Source organism: Phyllopteryx taeniolatus, chromosome 5 (assembly GCF_024500385.1).
Source record: "Phyllopteryx taeniolatus isolate TA_2022b chromosome 5, UOR_Ptae_1.2, whole genome shotgun sequence".
Lineage (NCBI taxonomy): Eukaryota > Metazoa > Chordata > Actinopteri > Syngnathiformes > Syngnathidae > Phyllopteryx > Phyllopteryx taeniolatus.
Window position 1 is genome coordinate 24,928,467 of NC_084506.1, and position 26,165 is coordinate 24,954,631.

Consider the following 26,165-nt stretch of genomic DNA (forward strand, 5'->3'; position numbering starts at 1 on the left):
TTTCTTTTCCTTCTCTCTATGAAGCCAGTCCAGAGCAGCAATTTGTAAGTCAAGAGCCCAGCAGAATGGCGAGTGTGTATTTAAGGGGTTGAAGTGGTAGTGAGGGACGCCTGCTTTGCTGTATAGTCCCATCCCATCTGTATTTATTTATTGTTGTTATTGTAATTCTGATAATTATTAGTATGGATTGTAATTATTGGAATGGATGCTGCTTAGACAATTAATTATGATCTAAATATGGTCCAAAATAGGGCTACAGACATTAAATATAATGTAAATATGGTACATTAGAGGTGTATAGAAATTAAATATGATGAATATGGTACATTTGAGGTGTTTGGACAGTAAATATGGTGTAAATATGTTACAAAAAAAGGTTTATACGCATTAAATATTGTCCAAATATGCTACATTAGATGTTTATTGATATGAGTCATTATACTAGAGAGGAGTCTTAGGGCTAGGCATCGTTAGGGTTAGTGTTCGGTATTTTACTGTCTATAATGGGGAATACGTTCCAGAACCCACCTGCGATAGCTAAAAATTTTATGACAACTTGTGATTTTTGTCTGTTTTTTTTGTTTTACCATTTCCACACACTTTAAATACATTTAAACTAATTAAAACATGCTTAAAATTATTAAAAGTATTCCTTAGTACCTGTTCTCACTCTCACACTGTCAAGAAATAATAGACATTTGTATAACATCACTTCGAGGAAACCAAAATTGTTGCATTGTTCTTCATATTTAGTGGAACCTCGATGTAATAATGGGTGGACGGGGGGGGGGGGGGGGCTCAGATTAGATGCCATAGACTGTTCGGCTTGACAAAAAAAACAGTTACTGTAGCAAAAATAGCATGTTCCAGACTGCAGTACAACTCCAGAGACATCTCATATATATATATATAAATATATATATATATGAGATATATATATATATATATATATATATATATAAATGCTCCCCATGCAATGCTTCTCTCTCTCTTTCTCTCTCTCTCTCTCTCTCTCTCTCTGTTTGTATGTGTGTGTGTGCGTGCGTGTGCGTGTGCGTGTGCGTAGAACTCTGTTCGACAATAGATAGAACTCCTGGGATCTTGGCCCCCACGCCAAAACGCCTGAAAATGTTGCCACGTTCAGCATGGCTACCATTTGTCAATACATTGCCTTTAATGGAATGGAGACACTTTCAACATGGCCGCCAAACGTATACTCTTGCCTAATGAAAGTCCGCTAGCTTAATCCTGACTGACATATATTGACAGGCTAACAGATGTTAGCATATATGTCACGATAATTAGGGATGTCCCAATCCAACTTTTGATCCGATATTGCCGCCTCAAATTTTGTCTGATATCGCTATCGGTCCGATCCAATATCAGCAATAAACACACATACTTTACTTATGTTGTAGTATGGAATGTTAGAAAAGGCTTGATGAAGTGATATTACTCAAACAGAGAACAATAATTAGCAACAGTAGGTATGAGAAAAACGGAACCATTTATTATTAAGCAATGGGTTACATAAAATAATTTTAAAAATAAGAACGTAATACAATAAAATAAAATAAGTAAAAATTATACTAGGAAATCCTGAAAAATAACTTGAATATAACCAGTAACAAAAATATATATTTAAATTGCAACATAACCACTCCTTAACATAAACATAAGCATATTCTACATTTGAATAGAGTAAATTAAAAAAATACATTAGAAAAGCATACAAAAATAATCTCAATAAATAAATACAAATTATACTTTTAAAGTGCAAAATTACAATTCAACCTCAGTTCAGTTTATTATTCTTATATTTTTAATGCCACTATATGATGGGAACAGCATTTTCCTTCTCCACATGTCTGGCAATACACTTTTGAACTTGATGCAACTGGGGCTTAGTTTATGGACAGACGCTGTTCCTGCTGTGCACGTCTTGGCCTCTGAGGGGCAGTGTGATACACGCAATGAGATATACCCTTGCAGTCGCAAAGAAAGTATGAGTCACGATCGAATATTGTTATTATAAGTCGTTTTTCACATAGTTTGAAGAATATATGCCAGAGAGTATTGTTGTATTGCCTGTTTGTATGTGGTTATCGAGCGTTTGTGTACCAATATTCATTATTTTGACATATAACTATGTGCCACGAAGGCAGTGCTAATTTTCGTTAGCTCGTCAATGGTGTTTTTCATTCATTGTGTGTGAGCTTTGAGCTAGTGAGTTTTGTGAACAACAATGAAGAATAAAAAACTTTGTGCCTGTAACATTCTTTCTTACTCCTTGCTACTATGTTAACACCTTAGCAACTTGTGATCACGTGGGCTCTGCATGCCATCCAGGCACTGCTGGAGAGGAGCATGGAATGAACTGTTTGTATAACAGTGGTAAAATTGGAAGTTTTAGATTTTGTCCCATCCTTGTTTTTTTTTTTTTTTTTTTTTTTGCTGATATCGGACCGATTTCTTATCTCAAAAATCGAATTGGGACACTCCTAATGGTAATTGTAAAAATTTAAACAACTTCTATGTCAGCACACATGGATTGCATCCAAACCAAGCATACAACAATTCTCACAGCCAGGCATATATTCTCTCTTCTTTAAAACTTTGCTATAGTTGGGGCACAAAATATGAACCACAAAATAGCGGGGGTTCACTGTACTGAAATACCCCATTAAAACGATCACTTATATCCACGATATTGCGGGAGTGCGAAAGATATACCAGTATAGCACAGGAGCACTGTATAACACTCTCTAACTCTATAATGCTACTCATTCTAATGTACTGGAAGTAGCCATGCCAAATGTTTGTCGAATTCCCTGGCAAACATCCATCCATCCATTTTCTGAGCCGCTTCTCCTCACTAGGGTCGCGGGCGTGCTGGAGCCTATCCCAGCTATCATCGGGCAGGAGGCGGGGTACACCCTGAACTGGTTGCCAGCCAATCGCAGGCCACATACAAACAAACAACCATTCGCACTCACAGTCACACCTACGGGCAATTTAGAGTCGCCAATGAACCTTCCATCCATGTTTTTGGGATGTGGGGGGGGGGGGGGGGGGGGTCGGGGATTGAACCCCGGTCCTCAGCACTGTGAGGCAGACGCTCTAACCAGTCGTCCACCATGCCGCTCCCTGGCGAACATGAAGCAAATAAATCGGCCGTCAGTGCAACAAATTTACCAAGCACTTAGAAGGGGGCAGGGGGTTTAGGTGCGGGGGCCGCCACCGGAAACAAACTCGGTGACACGCTGATAAAACCCTGCCCGTGTTTATGTGCCATTTTGCAAGGAAATCAGAAGGTAATCATGTATGAGAGCCGAGGTTAAGGTGCAATGTAACAGACTATTAAGTTTAATATAAATATGTAGAGTAAGCATGTGTTTGTGTGTGTGTTTGTGTTGGGCAGCATTAGTGTAAATCTGGGCCACACAAGCCTGCACGTTGCTCAATTGAACTTTCAATTAGCCTCCGCACCAGCATGGGATTTCACCTTTGCTGGAATAGAATTTTGTGTGTTTCTGGGACTATTAATGGAATGCTGTCGCTTTTCAGTAGATCCTTATTTAGATGAGACTGATTTGGTGTTTGCTGCATTAACCCCATTAACCATCCTCATGCTAATGCTTCTTCATAGCACGGTCAAAAATGTATTTTATATACAGTATATTTGTTTTCTTTTTATGCTCACTTTTCATCTTGACAAATACATTATATTACTTCAATGCATGCAGATAATACTAATATAAATACATAAAAATGTATTATAAATGTCAAATTTATAACATCGATAGTTGGAATTTCAAACTCTTAATCAGAACAATACAATAAAAACTGTTTAAAGGTCAGATGACAAAGATGTTATGCGTCAGTTAATATTCATATTTGCATTGTCTATATGTTATGTAATTCATGCACATAACTTCCAGCAAGTATTCCACTAATTTAGCTAAAAATTTGGTTTTTATTATGCATATTGAGGCCTCCCCGAACATACCAGAAGCTCGAGACACCGGAGTGCGGTTATTCTAGCCACCGCAAGGGCTACCGGAAGTGACATAGCAATTGACGAACACAGCGCGCTACATTCTATACGCAATGGCGAGCAATGTGTTGGAATAGGAGGAGGAGGAGGATTTCTACGTACAGGCAGTGGCGGAGCTAGACTTTTATCCTCGGGGAATCCAGGGGGTGGCCTTGGCTATTTCAAGGGGTCCACAGACAATTTGTTTCTCGACCAATGAATTGCAAACCGAGTCGCTAAATGTTGCAATGTACACAGAAGATGAGGTTTGTACGCATAAAATAAAGTTTATTAACAATGTTTACAATATGACGTACACAGAAACACAACTGCGACAATTTTTCAATATTCACAGAGTAACCCACTCACACAGTTATCCACTCACACACACACGCACACACACATACTCTCTCTCTCTCACACACACACATATATATATATATATATATATATATATATATATATATATATATGTATGTGTGTGTGTATATCCATCCATCCATCCATTTTCTGAGCCGCTTCTCCTCACCAGGGCACATACAAACAAACAACCATTCACACTCACATTCACACCTATATGTGTATATATATATATATATATATATATATATATGTATATATGTGTATGTATATATATGTATGTATGTATATATGTATATGTATATATATGTATATGTATATATATATATATATATATATATATATATATATATATATATATATATATATATATCTCAGGGCAAATCCTCTACTTCTGTTGCGATTCTTCTTCTTCTCCTAATAAATGTGGATTACAACTCCTTGTGATACATAGCGCCAACTACTGTACAGGAGGGATTAGCAGTCAAAAGGCGTCACAGATTTCAAAATGCAAACGACAAGACGTGCGGTGCCGTGATATCAATCATCTGGGGCTGCACCTGGGGGCTCCAATCAGATTTCAGGGGGGTCCAGTGCTACCCCGGCCTCCCCTCTGGCTCCTCCCCTGCGTACAGGAGCACCCCACTGAACTTGACATCGTCAAACCGTACGAGCTGATCAGGAGGTTGGAACAGTGACGACGATTAGCAGCCAAGTAGCCGCTGTACAACAGAAAAAGAGAGTGGCCACTAGCTCGATGTGACGGTATGTCAAAAGCATGTCTTTTTATACACTCATGGCTTGAAATAACGGCACCCCAGGGGTGCCAATATTTTTTAGCACGACTATACGTATTATATATTCATATATGTTTCAGTGACACGGCACACACTTTTACATAGTATGCAGTATTCCTATATATTGTGTGCCCCTCGCTCGAGTAGCGTTATAACACGCCGCACAGAACGTCTTTGCCGTGTCTGTTGGGTTGTCATATAAGCAAAAGTACAGACGACATTACTGAAAAGTACTGTGTGGTTATTATTTTCCTACTGCCCAGTGCATAGTAACCATAATAGAGTCGTAGGTATATGCAAGGAAATCCTCACCTCTTGTCTGCACCGCTTTGCCGCGGCACTGTGGTGGCTGCAAAATTTAGTTCTGTTGTCCCGATGGCCGTAGGAAAAGTAGTTGGCACCGCAGCTGGTTTCAGCCCCGACCTAACTACGCCTGTGTATCCAATGCTTTCTGCTAAGTCTTTCTCAAAACACTCCAGGTCGAAGTGATCAGCACAGAGTTGGGAATGCTTTCAAGGCACCCGTAGCTGACCACATTTATTCCCCTGTCAATTGACTTTCCCTACCCACTGGTCACGTATTCCTTTTTTACTTGGAAAGCCAAAAAAAAAAAACCTACCTGAACCATTTGTACAACCAAATGCCACACAATAAACCATCGTGACATCGCTAAATCATACAACAACAATACAAGGATGGGAACAACAGCATGGAACAATAGCACACAACGCCAAATGAACTGGCTATTTGGCTCGTGTGACGTCACAGCGCTGGATAGAGTCGAAGACCGGAAGGCGCTAGATGCAAAAAGCAAAATCATATTTGTCGATTTAACTGATGTATATAGGTGTTTATTTGATTTCGGGCACTTTTGATTTTTGTTTTTCTCAAAAATAAAATGTCACAAAAACTATATATACCGACCTTACCTTAATTGTCATCTTTCTGTGAGTCAGAATCTGTTCATGTCCATATATATTGATTTAAGATATATTTTTTAAATTATTATTATTTGGTCTTTTTGTCAGATATCATAGAGAAATGTCATTACCGCCAAAATGGCATATTGATTAAAAATTCATCAATCTTGTGATGGTAAAGACATTTAAAAGTTTTTAGCTAACTGTGCTATGCTGTAGCGTTAGCTTACATTTTTCTTTTAGCCGGCTAGTCCTGTACAACATTTTTATATGATTATCAAGTTTTTACAGAAAAATCTTTAAACATATTAACACTACAAGTCGTTTGGTAATGACATGCAATAAAAATATTATGTGACTGAAGGGTACAAATGAGGAAAAAAGTTACTCTTCCAGTTATCAAAATGTCTGACTTCTCTGATCGTGAGTATAAAACTATAAAGTCATTCTGATTATCTTTAACAACACTGAATGATAATCGGTGCAATATTTTAAGTATGTAAGTTTTGTAAATACTGCAAGTAAAATGTAAATTAAAATGCACTGCTTACTGTAATTCTTTTGAGAATCATAAAGTATTCAAAATAAATATAAATGTTTAGATGTGGAGTACAAACAGGAGGTAGAAAATTTGACAAATCTAAAATGTTTCAATATAACAATGTTATAATAATATGGAAAAATAAATATTTAACACACATTTAAGAATACTGAAGCATAAACAAAGTACAAGATATAAATGTAAGTACAAAAACTTTTTGTCATTTTTATGCTCAGATTTCATCTTTCACAAATACACTATCATCGTCTAACTAAAGTGAATAATAATAGGGGAACTATTAGAAATGTTATCATATGAAATATATTATTAATAATATAACATGAAATATGGATTTTACAATATAAATATAAATAATGGTAAAAATATTTGCACATTTGGTCAAGAGTAGAAGAAAGGAGAAAATATCTTTTATTGATCCATCCATTTTCCACACCGCTGATCCTCTTTTGCCGGCGTGCTGGAGCCTATTCCAGCTGAGAGACGGCGTTCACCCTGAATTGGTCGCCGGGCACATATAAACAAACAACCATTCGCACCTACAGACAATTTAGAGTCTTCAATTAACCTATTATGCATGTTTTTGGGATGTGGGAAGAAACGAAAGTACCCGGAGAAAACCTACGCGGGCACAGGGAGAACATGCAAACTCCACACAGGCGGGGTCGGGATTTGAACCCCGGTCCTCAGAACTGTGAGGCAGATGTGCTACCCATTCAATCACAATGCCGATCTTTTTATTGATCCTCAGAGTGGAAATTTATACTACTACTACTGCTAATAGTAATAATAATATCTATATTAACAAGATTATTGCTTTTTTTTTTTTTAAATAAAAAAATAAAAAATCACTTCTGCAGCGCCTCCTCTGCCTTTTTTATAAAAACGCAAAACTATATTTTAATATAAATAAAAGAAGTACTACATGTGTTGAAATGCATTACACACTAAAATGTAATGTGTCAAAAAACGATTGTGTGTACAGCAAAGTGCTCTAAAAAGCATTATGAAATTGATATATCACATGATGCCAAAGACTGCAGTAAAGTGAGTGGCTGCACTCTGAGTTGCCTTCGGGGCTCCTAATTGGATTTGTGTTTCACAAGACCTGCAGACCACCATGACTCTCATGCGTAAAAAAAAAAATCCTCTTTTGTTTTTGTCTGCCATTTTTGGATGGTCTCCCCCTCACTTGTTCCTCTCCCGCCCGTTTACACAGGAGTCATTTAAGCATACCTTAGTCACTGCACAGGAGGCAGAAGAAATGATGTGGTATTAAATTTCAATAACACGTTTTTCCAGCTCCTCCAGAGTATAAGCAATCAGGGGTTAAATTGGATCTGTAACGTATGCTCGCTGACCCACAAATCGTTTGGCCATCAAACAGACTCATTACAAGGCAGCAAGCAGATGAGTGTTTGTGAGCCTCGGAGCATTTGGGCGGGGGGTTTGGATACGGGGGGAAGGGGGCCTTGTTGTGTGTATTACCGCTAACACAGCTGAGGTATTTAAATTTAGATTTTTTTGTAATGGGTTTTGACATGTTTCATTTCATCCAAGGGGGGGATGTGCTCCAGATCCGCGAAAGTAAATGTGGCTGAAAAGTCATCAAAGCAGAATATTAAAATGTCATCAAAAAGAATTTCACTAATACGATGGGGTTGGGGTGGGGAGGGGGCTGCAGGTACACAGGGGCTGCTGGGGTCAAGGAAGGGGGATGGCGTGCTTCCGCGAGAAACACTATTTGTTCCCCTAGGCTGGCTTTTTTCCCTCTTCAATAATTGATCAAACTAGCTCGCCTTCTAACCCCCACCCTCCTTCTTTTTCTTCATCATCTTCTCTGCCTGTCCAGGTCATGTAGCACTTATCTTAGCCAGCAAGAGGCAGAACTTGTTCAACTTTAAAGAGAACATTACGAAAAATGGGCTTTATAACCCTTCCGTACAATTGTACATAAAAAAAAATATTGTTTCGCTAGTCATTATTCCGTCACATTATTCAACACCAAAATGTGTTATAATTCTCCCTACATTTGTAACATTCCACATTTTTCTACTGATTCGTTCATTCATTCGTTTATTTTCTGTACCACTTATCCTCACTGGGGTCACGGGCGTGCTGGAGCCTATCCCAGCTAACTTCGGGCGAGAGGCGGGGTACACCCTGAACTGGTCGCCAGCCAATCGCAGGGCACATGTAAACAAACAACCATTCGCACACACATTCACACCGACAGGCAATTTAGAGTCTTCAATTAAACTACCATGCATGCTTTTGGGATGTGGGAGGAAACCGGAGTACCCGGAGAAAACCCACGCAGTGACCCGCTCCAGCGAGACTTGAAGATTTTGGCTTGAAAAAACAGATACACAACACTGAGGCCACAAATTCTGTCTAGAAATGTTATGAAGATAATCTGTGACAAAGTGCAGCCTTTGCGGAGTCCAACCCTCACTGGAAACAAATTTCCCATTTTCAAATTTAAATACATACTCATATGAATATAAATTTCATGTATAAATATTTAGGATTCTGCGATTGGCTGGCGACCAGTACAGGGTGTACACCACCTCTTGCCCAGAGTCAGCTGGTAAAGGCTCCAGCACGCCCGCAACCCTACTGAGGATAAGCGGTACGGAAAATAGATGGATGGGATATTTAGGATTTTAAAAATGAAATTCAAAATCCTAAAATAAAGTGTTTAATGTCTTTGAAACCGCAATGTTTGCGGTAGTAAAAGTGAAGAATACTAGTTTTGTTTTGTGTGATGTGTATATTGCAACATACGATATTTATATCATTTGCAATTTAAATACCTAGAAAAATATTTATTGAAAAATATTTGAAAAAAACTTTGTTTGCTCCCAAGTAAAAAAAACAAAATGGTAATTTTCAATATTTTTTATGCTCAGTTTTAAAACTGCACAAATGCACTCCATTATTTATGTTACTTTAACTAAAGTGACTAAGACTAGTTTATAGTATGAGTAAGTATGTATTCAGGTATTTCTAATAAAAAGAGATGAAACTAAAAAAGTGTTGCCTCTATGAATGAAAATGCGATCCACGACTTTTCCGTCCATGTGGCTATTCGCGTTTGGTCTTTTCGCTTTCTCTATTCTAAATACTGCATTATTGCATAGAATATTGCATAATATGCATGGTGCCTGCAAATAGTGTTCAGGAAATAAATTCAGTTTTCGGTTTATAAATCACCGCACGGTTGCTAGTGTTTGTATTCCGCATCTCCTCCTTTTGAGGCCATTACCAGGCTGACAAACCACCAGCTGTTTCTAATTGCCCACTAATGGGGATGCACTGGTCTAATGGTTTGTCTGTGGGTTGCGTTCCAACTCGACACCGGGGGTCCTTCTGGCTCGCCAAATAAAAAAAAACATGCCGTGTTACCGCGTTATTACGCTACCGTGGCCGCGGTTCATTTCCAGCAGTGATGCAGCGAAACCTCTGATGTTGAACGACTCTCAAGTGGCGCAATTTGGAATTCAACCAACAATTTTACGAAAAATAATAATAATTCGAGCAGTAAAAGACGGATTCTCACAAGAGACTGTTCGGCAAGTAGTTTTCATGAGTGGCAGACTGTCGGCCACTAATTTTGCTGCAATTCAAAATTTGAATTACCGGTGAATGGCGTCACAAAATCGCAGATGTATGAGCCAATCAAAAATGCGTGAGCTTTCAAAAAAAAAAAAAATCCAGACCCAGTGAAGCACAGCTGGCCGCTGCTGCGTCGCCTGGCCGCACTAATGCAGCTTATAGTGTGTATTTATTGTTTTACAATAATAGTTCAATGGTAAATGGACTTTGCCGATATAGCGCTTTATCTACACCATCACAGTGGCCAAAGCACCTTTACAAAGCCTCACATTCACCCATTTACACACACATTCATACACCAATGGGCCACTGCTGCCCTGCAAGGCGCTGCCAGGCCCACTGGGAGCAAATTAGGGTTCAGTGTCTTGCCCGAGGACACTTCGACATGCAGACAGTCGGAGCCGGGATTCGGACCAGCTACCCTTCGGTCACTGGACGACCCGCTCTACCTACTGAGCCACAGCTGCCCCAACTAACTAAATTTAGTTTTAGTTCTTCGTTAACTAACTATATTTATATTTTCATATTTACCTCTAGCTAAAAAGCAAAGCGTGGAAAGTCTGTCGCCGAAATGCACGGGTGATTGATCTGCTTCTCAAAATATCCACACTCCTTTATTGCCACACGTTTCCATTTGAGCCATTACCTTGCATTGTTAAACAAACAAAAAAAGAAATGCCTGACTCGTCGCATCGAAGGCAAGTGTGTCATCATGCATTGCTATTTTCCGTTCTTGTCATCGAAACCTTGGCAGGAGACAAGGGGGTCTTCTCACATCTGCCCCCCACATCAGCCGGTCCCACTTATAGATGCGAGAAGGTCACCTGACATTAGCAACGGCGCTAGTACATTAGCATTTGTGCACCATGACCGGTGTGCATGTCTGACGGCGTTCCGACAAGCAGGCCTTTTCACCGTGATGAATGGCTTTTTTCAAGCATTCTGCTCTCCAGTTATGAGAAGGCTGACCTGGTCATCGGACGACTTTATGAAGCTATAAAAAATGTATGTCATTCCGCAGTCTCTAATGCCATCCCTAAATGGGGGAGGGGGTTGCGGGGGCTATGGTTGGAGTGCTAAAAAGGCCATTTACTGTCACTTTAAATAGCTCTCTGACTGCCCTGTTATTCCCCTTTTTTATTGTTCGCCTTTTTATAGGTTACATTTGAATCCTTGCAAGGGATTTTAACTCTACTAACTTGACATAAGTTTCTATTATGCAAAGTGTGCTACAACATTAGTGTTTTTAGAAATATCAATTTTTTTCTTGGATTATTTTGCAAAAAAAAAAAAATTAAAAGTCCAATGTACATTAATCATTTCGCTATTCACGAATGTATATCTTGACCTTTTTTGTGGAAGATATTCCCAGCTATGTGTTTTTGGTGGCGTGGTGTTGAACTTCTGCCTCCATTAGTGAAAATAATGTCAATTATTTTACTCTTGCGTTTACTTTTTTAGGCTGATCTTATCAAATAGCTCAGCCGCCAGTTGTCATGGTAACGAGTAGAGGAAGGAGGTTAGCGGTGGCTCATTCAGATGCGTTAGGACCACCCCCTCAAAACAGGCTGGGGGTCAAAGACAAGGGTGTAAAGTGCGCTCTAATTCTTGAATTCCTTTAACAAAAGTACGTCATGTGTTTAAGACATCTGGAAACCTTTAAATTGTAAGAAACAAAAAATTTTAAACTTTAAGATATACTGCATATGCACCTTAGAGCAGCTGTGTCAGGGGTTTGCTGTATTTTGCAGTGGTAGGACATGAGAAAGCACAAAAATTCATTACTGGACTTAAAGAGATTTTTCAAGTATCAGCATGTAACTTGATTATTTACTTGTATGTTTGAGTTTTTTATTCCATGCATTTAAAAACGTTCTACTCCTTACTCAGAAGCTTGTTACCTTCACTTTTTTTGCTACTCTGCGGATGACGAGACGACGAGCAAAAGAAGGGAAACGTCAGGGAAACAAGATATTCTCCAGCCATGAACTTATTTCAGAGACTTGTTTAATGCTGTCGACTCCATGAATGATTCGTGGTGAATTAAATGTTTAATGGACTAGTTGACACTTTGACTTTATCACTCCGCGATGACAGTTATAGCTTGAAGTTGATTAAACACTATTGTGTTTTTTGGCATTAACAACATGGACACTTCGCTGAAATCCACAAGTGATGAGATTGTACAGAAAACTACAGTAGCAGCAGTGCCTCTGGAGTATGGAAGTATTTGACTAAAAATTAGATTGTTAGCACGGTCACTTGCAAAATATGTAAGTCTACTGTATCATTAAGTAGCCTCCTGCCTTTGAATCCTCGCATGAGCTGTCAGCCAATTCACCAAACGTCCTCCTGTAACAGTGAAAAGACAGACGATATACTTTAGCCTCTGCTTAAATGATCAAACAAAGACAAGCAGTTGTGGATCAATAACACCTTTATTGTAAAAATGAACATTTAATTTGACCACAAAATAACTCTCAATTTAAAATGTTCAGACAGGTTATCAACAATAAACTTACTTTTTACATTTGAGTCTGCTGTGTTTTAGTTTACTTAAATAAATGAGTTGAATCAGTACTTCTACTTTTATCAGTCTCCCCCCACTAGTATGTGTACGTCTACATAAGTACATAGTTTGAGCACTTTTCCCAACTGGTTCTGACAGGAACTTGTTGAAGTGTGAGCACCTGAATGTGCTGAAATGTAATAAAATCCCCCAAGAATTTGAGGAAATAAAGGAATGTTTCCATTACCAGATTAGAGAGGCAAAATAGAGCCATTGGGGGTTATGGTGGTGGTGGGGGTGAACCGCATGACTCTGTCTCTTTGCCAACAATCAATCATGGATCTCTCTGCAGTCTCTTTAATCTGAAAACAGCTGTAATCTGCGCTCATTGTTGCCCCACTAGATTGTTCTGCAAACTATTACCATAACTGTCAGCCCAAATCGGAGAAATAATCTCATGGCTGGGGACAGATGCGCTACCTCTGCATTATTGATACGGTCATCCGAGGGAGAGGGGGGAATTATAAAACATAGCTCTATTTACAAAGGGAGATTGGCCCGCTGCTTGAGAGTGACTGAGTCGGACAAGCACCGCTAGAAAGTGAGATACGGCCGAGCCCGGGTGACAAAAACACATTTCCTGGCTCGTTGAGGGTCAACTCACCCCGTGGGTATACCTCTTTGCTGGAAATGAGTCGACCAGCATACACAATGGACTGATTTCAGGGAAGTGCTTCCACAATCACCTATTTTACCGTATTCTAATATGTACTGTATCTTTTTTGTTTTTTTGGTTTTTTTTACCGGGTTGCATGACCCCTGTGTTTAACTCAAGTATTCATAGCTTAGAATAAACGTTGGGTCTCTGCAGACATTTACTGTTGTATACCTAAATGAAATTCAAGAATGTTAAGCGCAACGGTTTCCATTAGAGCACACAGTTGTGCCTCGAGTAAAGGTGGCGAATCACATCAACTAATAATGTATGTTTATTTAGCTTGTACCCTGCCTTGTATGTGTGAAAGGATTTGTTAGGTGAGTGGGCCTTATGCGTGGGGAAAATGTCATTTCTTAAAAGCCTTAAAAAGATCCATCCGCTTTCAATAGCGCTTGTCAACTTTAAGGCCTCTTTATACTCACGCGGCCGACAACGCCCGCATTGCATCACGTGACCGACGAATTGCCCCGCGCGGCCCCTCTGCGTAGCTTGACGCGTACGCGGCAAAAATAGTTGCTGCGCGTCAAAGGCGCGGAGATCATCTCTCTTGATTGGTACGTTTTAGTCACATGCTGTGATGACGTACTCAGCGTGCCCCTTGGTTCTACATACCATTTACGCTGCCGCCTTCTCGATCAATTTTGCAGCATAATTAAATGTATCATCTGGTCATCTAGGCACGGTGGACGACTGGTTAGAGCGTCAGCCTCACAGTTGTGAGGACCCGGGTTCAATCCCCGGCCCCGCCTGTGTGAAGTTTGCATGTTCTCCCCGTGCCTGCGTGGGTTTTCTCCGGGCACTCCGGTTTCCTCCCACATCCCAAAAACATGCATTAATTGGAGACTCTAAATTGCCCGTCGGCATGACTGTGAGTGCGAATGGTTGTTTGTTTCTATGTGCCCTGCGATTGGCTGGCAACCAGTTCAGGGTGTACCCCGCCTCCTGCCCGATGACAGCTGGGATAGGCTCCAGCACGCCTGCGACCCTAGTGCGGAGAAGCGGCTCAGAAAATGGATGGATGGATCTGGTCATCTAGGTCCATTTCTTCGAACAGACACTTCCACGGTCGCCATTGTTGTTGCTTTGTTCCTTGTTACTGAAAGGAAAGTAAAAACGGCTACCGGAAATGGCCCAAACATGCAGAGGAAACTCCACTCTGTGGTGTCCTAACCAATAACAGCCGTAGCGACACCCCCCGACTCGGAGGTGAACTGCAGTACATTTTCAAAACTGCGCGCGTGGGTTGCGCTCGAGTATAAAGGCAAACTACGAACGGGACAGCCGCAGTGACGTCAGCGCGGTCGCCGTCCACACTTGTATAAAGAAGCCTTTGGAGTCACGGGTGAGCTGGAGCCTATCTCAGCTGACATTAGCTGGTCACCAGTCAACGGGAGGGCACATATAGACACAAACAACCATTCACACTCATATTCACACCTAGGGAGAGTTTAGTGTCTTCCATTAACCTAACCTAATGTGTGGAGTCTTTCCTCTACACAGTAAGGCCATAGCAGAGATTCAGACCCCAAAACTTAAAACTGTTAGGCATACGTGCTAACGAGAGTTAAAAGAAGAAAATAAAGCCAGCAGAAGTTCTATCCTAAATTTTTTGAATATTTGAAAAATATTTTCTCTTGACTGTAAACCTTAAAACGGGTCAATTTAACTCACAAAATAACAGGAGTATTAAAGTGATAAAAAAAAGAGGTAGTCTCCAAAGTTCCCCTTTTCTGAAGAGTTATCCAAATATTTCCCAACTCCCTACGGCGGACCACAAAAAAGCGGTCTTGGGAACGTCCCGTCATTCAAAACAACATGATTTCACCCCCCGGCGCCCCTCCAAAAAAATCCCCCCCCCCCAAAAACAAGTCCAACATGTGGCATGTCAGAGCCACTTATACAATTTAGAACTCAGATTATTTGTATAAGGAGGCTTTGCAGTACTCGTGTATAGAAATAAACACTGCATTTCATGAAAACACACCAAAAATGACTTATGAGAAAGCTCTCACCCCAGAAACATAAATCTCAGCCATCTTTTACAGCCATCAGTGACATGTTGTACATATACAGTGAGGGTTTTTAAATGTTTAAGCGGACCTGGTTTAATAACGATAAACCTTTTTATTGTCATCTGCTCTAACCAATGCACTCATAATCCAAGTTTGTCAGACTTGGCCATTTAAAACAAAGTAAGGGCAATTTCTTTCAAAGTATTTCTCTCTACATCTTTGAAGGACAGTTCTGGTGGCAAATGGAACAAATTAAAACAAAGTAAGACCAGTCTGCTCTTGTCTTTCTTCGAGCCTTTGTCTTTTTTATCAGTACATGTTAAAAGGACAATCCTGGTAGTAAATGGAGAAAAATAAATCAAAGTAAGGGTCATCAGTTGTATACGTTTTAGGTCTTTGTTTGGTCTCAGTACATCTTCAAAGCATTATTCTTTTGTCAAATAGAGCAAATTAAGCAGTCAGCTCTTTGAGTCTTTGTTCATCTTTCTATTGGCACTTGTTGGAAAGACAGTTCTGCTGGCAAATAAATTACATTAAAACAAAGTAATGGCAGTTGGATCTTACGAGTTTTTGTTGATGGACAGTTTTGGTGGCAGTTGGGACAAATTCAACAAAGTAAGGGCAATCTGGTGTTGTTTTTCTTTTGGGTCCTGTTGAAGGACAATTCTGATGGCAAATGTAGCATATTAAAACAAAAGTAAGTTGTTGTGTTTTCTTTAATTATCTGTTCATCTTTCGCTCAATACATGTTTGAAGGACAGTTCTGGTGGCAAATGGAGCTAATTGAAACCAAGAATGGGGGGGTTGGCTCTTGTTTTTTCTTTGAGTTCCAGTTGAAGGATGGTTCTGATTTTAAATATAAAATAAAAAATATAAATTATAAATGAAGCAAATTAAAATAAAGTAGGAGTATTTCGCTCTTGGCTTGTCTTTGATGCTTTGTTCATCTTTTTCGGACACGTTTGAAGGACACCCCTCCTTGAGCCGTCACCTTATCATGGTGGAAGGGTTTGTGTGTCCCAATAATCCTACGAGCTAACTTGTCTGGGGCTTAATGCCTCTGGCAGGGTCACCCATGGCAAACAGGTCTTAGGTGAGCGACTAGACAAAGCACGGCTCTAAAGACCCCTGTGATGTACAAAAATATTGGAAGATGTTTTCCCTTGCACAGACGCAGGTCACCAGGGCCCCCCTCTGGAGCCAGGCCTGGAGGTGCAGTTCGAAGGCGACTGCCTGGTGGCTGGGTATGCACCCATGGGGCCCAGCAGGGCACATCCTGAAAGGATAACATGGGTCCCCCTTCACGTGGGCTCACCACCTGTGGGAGCTGGGCGGTGGCCGAAGACAGGGAGAGACCTTGGCGAACATCACCTCTCTGGCAGGGAAGAAGCCCAAGCTGGTGTGTGATGTCAAGAAGTTCTGACTAGATTTAGCCGGACACCCAGCTTGGGCTCTAGTACCAGTCCTTTTGCGAGGGGTTGGACTCTCTTCCACTCTGGAGTTGCCCACGGTGAGAGGTGGCGAGCAGGTGTGGGTATACTTATCACCCCCTGGCTCCTGTACATTGGGGTTCACCCCGGTGGACGAGAGGGTAGCCTCCCCCCGCCTTCGGGTCGGGGGTCGGTTCCTGACTATTGTTTGTGTCTATGCACCAAACAGCAGTTCAGAGTACCCAGACTTTTTGGAGTCCTTGGAGGGGGTGGTGGAGAGCGCTCCCACTGGGGACTCTGTCGTTCTGCTGGGGGACTTCAATGCTCACGTGAACAATGAGAGTGAGATCTGGAACGGCATGATTGGGAGGAACGGCCCCCCCTGATCAGAACCCGAGCGGTGTTCTGTTATTGGTCTTCTTTGCTCATCACGGATTGTCCGTAACAAACACCATGTTCAAGCATAAGGGTGTCCATACGTGTACTTGGCAACAAGACACCCTTGACCGCAGTTCGATGGTCCACGTTGTGGTCTTATCATTGAGCTTGCTCCTACATGTCTTGGACACTCAGGTGAAGAGAGGCGCGGACATTGAGTCCGAGTAGACCATGTTCCCCGCCTCCATTGCTGAGGCGGCTGACTGGAGCTGTGGTCGTAAGGTGGTCGGTGCCTGTCGTGGCAGCAACCCCCGAACCCGTTGGTGGACAACAGCGGTGAGGGATGTCGTCAAGCTGAAGAAGGAGTCCTATCGGGCCTTTTTGGCCTGTGGAACTCCTGAGGCAGCTGATGGGTACCGGCTCACCAAGCGCAATGCAGCTTTGGTGGTCACTGAGACAAAAACTCAAGCGTGGGAGGAGTTCGGTGAGGCCATAGAGAGAGACTTCTGGACGGCTTCGAGGAAATTCTGGTCCACCATCCGGCGTCTCAAGAGGGGGAAACAGTGCACCATCAACACTGTGTATAGTCGGGATGGGGCGCTGCTGACCTCGACTCAGGATGTTGTGAGTCGGTGGGGAGAATACTTCGAAGAACTTCTCAATTCCACCGACACGCATGAGGAAGCAAAGTCTGGGTTCTCGGATCTCTCCTTTCTCTGTAGGTGAAGTCACCGAGGTGGTTAAAAAGCTCCTCGGTGGCAAGGCCCCAGGTGTGGATGAGATTCGCCCGGAGTTCCTAAAGGGTCTGGATGTTGTGGGGCTGTCCTGGTTAAGATGCCTCTGCAACATCACGTGGACTGTTTTTTATAGGTCAGTTCTGATGACAAATGAAAATGCTTTTTTTAAACATGGTGCTGTAAATTGTTTTATGTATTTATTTATTTTTAAAGAAATATGCTGGATCGGTCACTGATGGTGTAGTGGTACACTCGCCTGACTTTGGTGCAGGCAGCGTGGGTTCAGTTCCAACTCAGTGACGGTGTGAATGTGGGTGCGAATGGTTGTCCGTGTCTATATGTGCCCTGCGACTGACTGGCGACCAGTTCAGGGTGTAGTCCGCCTTTCGCCCGAAGTCAGCTGGGATAGGCTCCAGTGCCCCGTGACCCTACCCAGGATAAGCGGTGTTGAAAATGGATGGATGGATGGATGCTGGATCGTTTTTACACTATCTCTTTTATAATGGTAAGAAGTTTCTGTCCTCATAAAGCGGACAAGTTTGTATTCTCAGATTCCTACACAATCATCAGCGGCAACTATATGCCAGGCTTTGTTCTGTTGCAACATGTGGCCCTTGTTGGCAAAGGGCCAGGCTTGGCGGGCTCCTGAAAAAGCGATTACAAGCGCTGGCATATGGATGGACAAATAGTTCCCCCCATTCAGCACATCGAGTCTGTGCCATCTTCATGGTATCAAAAAGAGACATGATGGATGTGCAGAAGTGTTGGCTCTGCTCCGGCCAGCTCCCACTGTAGCAGCCAGCGTCTTTGCCGTAATGTCATTCAGACAGAATCATAGCTGCTACACCTTGTTTATACATCCATGATTAAAATGAATAAAGTGTACAGTAGTTTGTTTTAAACCTTAGCTGGCAACCTTGACATAACTTAGATCAGAGGGACATGTGATTTTTTTTTTTTTTTTTTTTTTTTTTTTAACCTTAAATTGACAAATTGGCCAGGGAATTCATAAATGAGGTTAAAAAAGTTACAATGTGTATGTAAAATAATTTATTTTAACAATAAAGTAATATTTCGTGTTATTGATAATCAATGTGCTGGCACGGTGACCGATTGGTTAGCACATCTGCCTCACAGTTCTGGGGACCGGGGTTCAAATCCTGGCGCCGCCTGTGTGGAGTTTGCATGTTTTACCTGTGCCTAGGGTGGGTTTTCTCTGGGCACTCCGGTTTCCTCCCACATCCCAAAAACATGCGTGGTAGGCTGATTGAAGACTCTAAATTGCCCGTAGGTGTGAATGTGAGTCCGAATGGTTGTTTGTTTCTATGTGCCCTGCGATTGGCTGGCGACCAGTTCAGGGTGTATCCTGCCTCCCGCCCAAAGATAGCTGGGATAGGCTCCAGCACGCCCGCGACCCTAGTGAGGATAAGTGGTAAAGAGAATGGATGGATGGGTGGATGGATGATAATCAATGTAATTATAATGAACCAATTATTTAATAAAATAACAGAGAAATAAAAACATTTAAATGTGTATGTAAAATATTCATTTTACTAATATTGTTTTATTTCATTATCACAATAAATAATTTAACATAATTGTAATATAATAAATAAATAAATAATACATCAAAGTAGATAAACACATTTTAATCTACCAATTTTAGGGAAAATATGCTGATGCAATTACATTAGAGGACTCTTGATAGTAAAAATGCTTGTTGGCGAAAGAATGTCCATAATTTACACCTGGTAACTATTTTAAACTGACAAACAAACATGTTGTGGTGACCCACAAGAGGGAGACATTCACCAGGAACAGGAGATGGTAAAAGAGAGTTGTTGGCTTCAAAGGTAGTGGTTGGCTGTTTGATGTAAAAGCACTCCATTTGTATGTGGAGAGTAAAGTGACATGACTGGTTCTCGTCTCCTCATCCTGTCATTGACTACATCTCTACAATGTCTCCTTTTAAACCAGAACGAATATTTTTAAGATTTAGATTGGGCACCTTGTCTAAATCGATTACTGATTTTTAAATAGTGAGAGACCCTGCACATCGCCCATGTGTGAGCTTACTGCTTATCTTCTAGTGGGCAGTGTACTCCAGATGGCTCACACAGCACACCACAGACATTAAGATACAGTATGACTTTTTTTTTTTAAAATACGTATACAATTGTCAGACTGGCCATTTACCAAGCAGATCGGGGAGAAAAAAAAATCGTATTTAACACATATCACACCACAGGATAATCGCTCAGGGTCATTTTTTAGAGATACGATAATCATGCCTTTTTGCTAACTTTGATTGGAAGGAGGAAAAATTCTCAAACTTGGCCTGATTTTATTCCTTTATTTATTTATTTTGTATTTTAATTTTTTTATATGGACACTACACTCTGGATTTTCATTAATCATCCTGACCTCCATATACTGGTTTTGACCTTGGCACACTTAATTCTGCATGTAAATTGTGTCATGCGTTAACACCAGACTCACATGCTATTAAAACGCTACATGATACAGCTTTCAGAGTGTCCCTTGCGTTCTTATTTCTAACTACATTTCTTCATGTCTGGAGCTGTAAAGGCGCCAGTCGGTAGCAGAGGTGCCGTGACCTCCTTGGATCCATAATTCACACCTGTTAGTCGACTCCCCCCTACCCCGTTCCCTCTCGCCCCCCAACCCCACACAGACACACACACACACACCCTGTCATTTGTGAGTATACTTGGGATTAGAGGTTAACAAAAGAGAAACAGGGCAAACACCACCGCTGCTACAACAGATCAATGTCAAGTAAATAACCTTTTCTACCTTATTTCCTGACTCGTATTGATCCGTCTGTACCGTCTACACTCTTTTTCATTCACTTACCACACACAACACACACACAGCATATTTTAAAGGGCTTAAAGTGCTGTTAACTGCCTTGTTTTTTTTCTCTCCAAAACAAGCATTGTTTCCACTAAAAATATGAATTGATAGAGAATACCTTTTTATTCCACTTGATATTTTTCCTTTAAATATTTCTTTTTTCTGTCTGTTTTTTCATGTGTACAGTTGTGACGTTCGATACCAATGATTTCCTTTCATATCCGATACTGAGTAAAATTCAAGATGGTGATATCAATCCTATACCGATATATTGTGCATATACACCTAATGTATCTGGTAAATTAATTAGTTAATTTATTATTATTAAAAATACTACGACAACTACAAAGAATAATAATATACAAATAATAATTGCAGAAGTTTATAAATTCCTACATTTTAAAATATTTTAGAGTTAAAGCAAATTAGACTGAAAAGCAAATTAGACTGATTGTAATTACAACCCCAATTCCACTGAAGTTGGGACGTTGTGTTAAACAAATAAAAACAGAATACAATGATTTGCAAATCATGTTCAACCTATATTTAATTGAATACACTACAAGGACAAAATATTTAATGTTCAAACTGATCAACTTTGTTTTTAGCAAATAATCATTAACATAGAATTTTATGGCTGCAACACGTTCCAAAAAAGCTGGGCCAGGGTCATGTTTACCACTGTGTTACATCACCTTTTCTTTTAACAACATTCAATAAATGTTTGGGAACTGAGGACACTAATTGTTGAAGCTTTGTAGGTGTAATTCTTTCCCATTCTTGCTCGATGTACAGCTTCAGCTGTTCAACAGTCCGGGGTCTCCGTTGTCTTATATTACGCTTCATAATGAGCCACACATTTTCAATGGGAGACAGGTCTGGACTGCAGGCAGGCCAGTCTAGTACCCGCACTCTTTTACTACGAAGCCACGCTGTTGTAACACGTGTAGAATGTGGTTTGGCATTGTCTTGCTGAAATAAGCAGGTGCGTCCATGAAAAAGACATTGCTTGGATGGCAGCATGTTTCTCCAAAACCTGTATGTGCCTTTAAGCATTAATGGTGCCTTCACAGATGTGTGAGTTACCCATGGCATTGGCACTAACACAGCCCCATACCATCACAGATGCTGGCTTTTGATCTTTGCGTCCATAACAGTCCGGATGGTTCTTTTCCTCTTTGGCCCGGAGGACACGACGTCCACAATTTCCAAAAACAATTTGAAATGTGGACTCCTCGGACCACAGAACACTTTTGCACTTTGCATCAGTCCATCTTAGATGAGCTCGGGCCCAGCGAAGCCTGAGCCCATGTGATGATATGCTTTACACATTGATGTCGGTTTTTGATGCGGTGCCGCCTGAGGGATCGAAGGTCACGGGCATTCAGTGTTGGTTTTCGGCCTTGCCGCTTACATGCAGTGATTTCTTCAGATTCTCCGAACCTTTTGAAGATATGATGGACCGTAGATGATGAAAACCGTAAATTCCTTGCAATTGTACGTTGAGGAACATTGTCCTTAAACTGTTCGACTATTTTCTCACGCACTTGTTCACAAAGAGGTGAACCTCACCCCATCTTTACTTGTGAATGACTGAGCAATTCAGGGAAGCTCCTTTTATACCCAATCATGGCACCCACCTGTTCCCTCCCAATTACCCTGTTCACCTGTGGCATGTTCCAAACAGGTGTTTGATGAACATTCCTCAACTTTCGCAGTCTTTTTTGCCACCTGTCCCAGCTTTTTTGGAACGTGTTGCAGCCATAAACTTCTAGGTTAATGATTATTTGCTAAAAACAATAAAGGTTATCAGTTTGATCATTAAATATCTTGTCTTTGTAGTGTATTCAATTAAATATAGGTTGAACATGATTTGCAAATCATTGTATTCTGTTTTTATCTATGTTTAACACAACGTCCCAACTTTATTGGAATTGGGGTTGTAATAATATATTTTATAGATATATATATTATTTTGTAGTTTAATTAATTAATTTGAACAACTAAAACAGCAACACGGCTTAGCACCGCTTACATTTCCACATTTTCTCCCTCTGTACCTGGATAGTGCCCGCCTGCAGCACCACAGAACTCTGCCAGGGAAGTCTGTCTTTCCCCAGCAGCAGGACAGGACACTGTGCTCTCCTCATCTGTCCACCTTACCATATATGCCTCATATCCTGTGGTGAGGTTTTTCGTGAAGTGTTTCGCAAGGTTTGTTGTGTTGCCACAACTTCTTAACATTTTTCCACAAACATCACAAACTACATTTTGGCTGTCTGTGGAGCTGAAATAGCTTGACACATGACTTTGTTTACGCTCTGCCATATACTGTAGCCATTGTACAGAGTCAGACTGAGACTGACTGAGTGACTGACTGAGCAGTGTAGCATGCCGCTGCACTTACACATTAAGCACTTACCCAGGTAAAACAAAAAATAGTTCCATCAATCAATCGCCTCCCTCCAACCCTCACCCTCCACACTGCTGCTGTCCTTGTTCATAGCCTTGTCAGCCTTCCCACATAGATTATTGCAACTCTCTACTGCTTGGTCTCCTCCACAAGTCACTACAAAAACTACAGCTTCTCCAGAACTCTGCCACCTATTTTATCAGAAGGACGCCCTCTACTCACTACATCACTCCAGCCCTGCAACAACTCCTCGGGCTCCCTGTCTAATACCGCATCCAATATAAGGCCATCAATAATCTCGCCTGCCATATCTAGCTGACCTCCTTCATGTTGCCATACCCTCTAAGTCTCTCAGATCATTGTCCTCCACCCACCTCACTTTTTTTATTCACAGCTCCTAAAGTATGCATACCATATGATTGACTATTCATTAATAATAAGTTTAGACACTTAGATACAACTAAACATTTTCCCTTCTTGTACGTGTGTGTCCATTTGAGACATAGTATGCATTCATTCCACAATTTAAAACAGTTCCCTGTTGTCTTAATAAGATGTCTGCAACATATTTTGGTATATACAAAACAAAAACAAAAATCTAAGGTTCAAGAATAACAGAGCATGTTTTTTTTTTTACCCTCTCTTTTGAAGCTTGTGAAATTAGCCTGTTTTGAGTGGGCAGTCATGTTTCATGTAAGTGAGCCGCTGCTCGCCCAAAGCCCCCCTGTACCACGGGGTGTGTTTGTATACAAGCAATTAAATAATAATAATAATAATAATAATAATAATAAAAACAACACCATTGTCACCTTTAAATATTTTATTTTATTTTGTGTGAAGCAGAAAATGTCATAGTCAAAGTTTTGGATAAAGTTGGGTTTTCCTTAAATTGAAAAGAGCGAAAAGATTTTTAACAATTTTGAATACAACAAAAGTACTTTTTGTATGCCAGCATTTAAAAAGTAAAATTTCCATTATATATATCACATTTTAAATGTAGAAAAAATTGTTGTGGAAGATTTGTTTTATTTTATTTTATCTCGTTGTCATTTATAAGAAACTTGTAAAATATGGCATATAAGTTGTTTACAGTTACAGAGAACATTGTGTACGAGAAAGTAATTATCTGATCCCATGCAGTTCTGCTAAATTACCATGGCATTTTGTTACAAATGTACAAACAGATTCAAATATCCTCACCTCTGCCAGCCAGTCAATGTTAACTTATCTCATTTTGGATCTTATTGGATTGTGCAGGTGTACGGGAGAAGTGGGACAAGATATAGATCTTCTCGCGTGCTTGTTAAAGCAAACATTTTCATTAGCCGTGCAGTGCCAAAGGTGGCGTGGTAATAAAGAGCACCTGCTGGTGTCACACACAAGGCCCAGGGCTTTCCTGCGCTGACTTCTGTGAGCTACTCGAGTAATTCTATATGGTCCTGGTGACATAATGTCACAAAGACCACCTGTGATGGCATTCTTTTAGGTGAAACTCAAGGAGTCAGTGGGATGCCCTAAGAGTTTCTTTAATGGTTGACTGAAAGCGACTCTTGTGATTGACTTTGTGGCCAGTAAACTTGTGCTACTTTTTTCCCTTCGTTATCAACAGTGATCTGCTGGTTTCGTGTCAGCAACTGTAGAACATAACTTTCTGCTTGTTGAAGTAGCAGTAGCAGTAGCAGGAAACAATAAACTAGTATATGGTTCTCAAACGTTTTATATATATTTAAGAGGAATATTTAATAATTTCACAATGATTATAGTTTACAGATTACAAAAACCCCAAATTTACAATCTCAAGAAATACACATTTTACATAAACTAAAAATGATTTTTTAATATCGAAATTTGGCCAGAATTGGCCTTCTGAAACGTATTTTCCAATGAACTCAATAAATGTGTATAGTTTTATTTTACTTTTTAAAAAGTAAATACTAAAATTATGTTTTCCATGTATACTGTATATAGCCTATTTATATAGCCTATTTGTGGAAATAAATGATTAAGAAAAGCAACTAAAATCTAAAATCCTTATGAAAATACATATTCCCACTGACTGAGAGATGCCAGGTCCTTTCTGCAGTTGATGATGAAATGAAATTAACACCCCCAACCACGAAACCAGGAACTACAGCGAACCCCCGCCCATTTGTATTTCACCATTCGTGAACTCACCTACTAGGGATTTTTTCCCCCTGTGGAACCTAAATAACAACTATTCAATGAAAAACTATCTATCTATTTGTGCTTTCTGTAACTCTAAGATGCCGCTCAAGCACCCTGCTACTTCTAAATAGCCATGTTGGGGAACGAGTAGCTCATGTTGTCCACCAGCTTTTCGCCAGCGGGCTTGACAGCAAACAGCAGTGTGCGGAAAGTTTCTAGTAGAGATCTGACAGGAAGCCGAAGCTTCTTGTGGGGTTGCACAGCAGAAGGCGGTGCGGCAAACGTCTCAAGAGGATGCAGAGAAAGGTTTGGATGGCTAATGGCAGTGGCGGAAGTTAACAGCTGATCAGCTGCTAATGGCTAGCTGTTCAGTCTAAGACAGAGTCAGAGCCCAACTAAAGATAGTCGTTTGCGATATACAATGTTTTAAAAACAGTAAGTACAGTAATGACGTAATAATGATTTATTAATAAATAGGGTAGCATTTTTATATGTACCAATGAGTTAAAACCCTCATAAAATGGAAAGTTTGTAATTGACATCGACACGGAGGGCCTCGCTATATGTTTTCCAACCTGCAAACCATTTATTAGGGGACATTTGTAAGACTGAAGACCAATCTGTTTCGGGATCAT

General features: G+C 40.6%; 1 long non-coding RNA gene across 1 annotated transcript in view; it reads left to right on the forward strand.

Annotated features, from left to right (window-relative positions):
- Nucleotides 1-26,165, forward strand: part of LOC133478267 (uncharacterized) — a 250,615-nt gene that overhangs the window by 93,883 nt on the left and 130,567 nt on the right. The window lies entirely within an intron of this gene.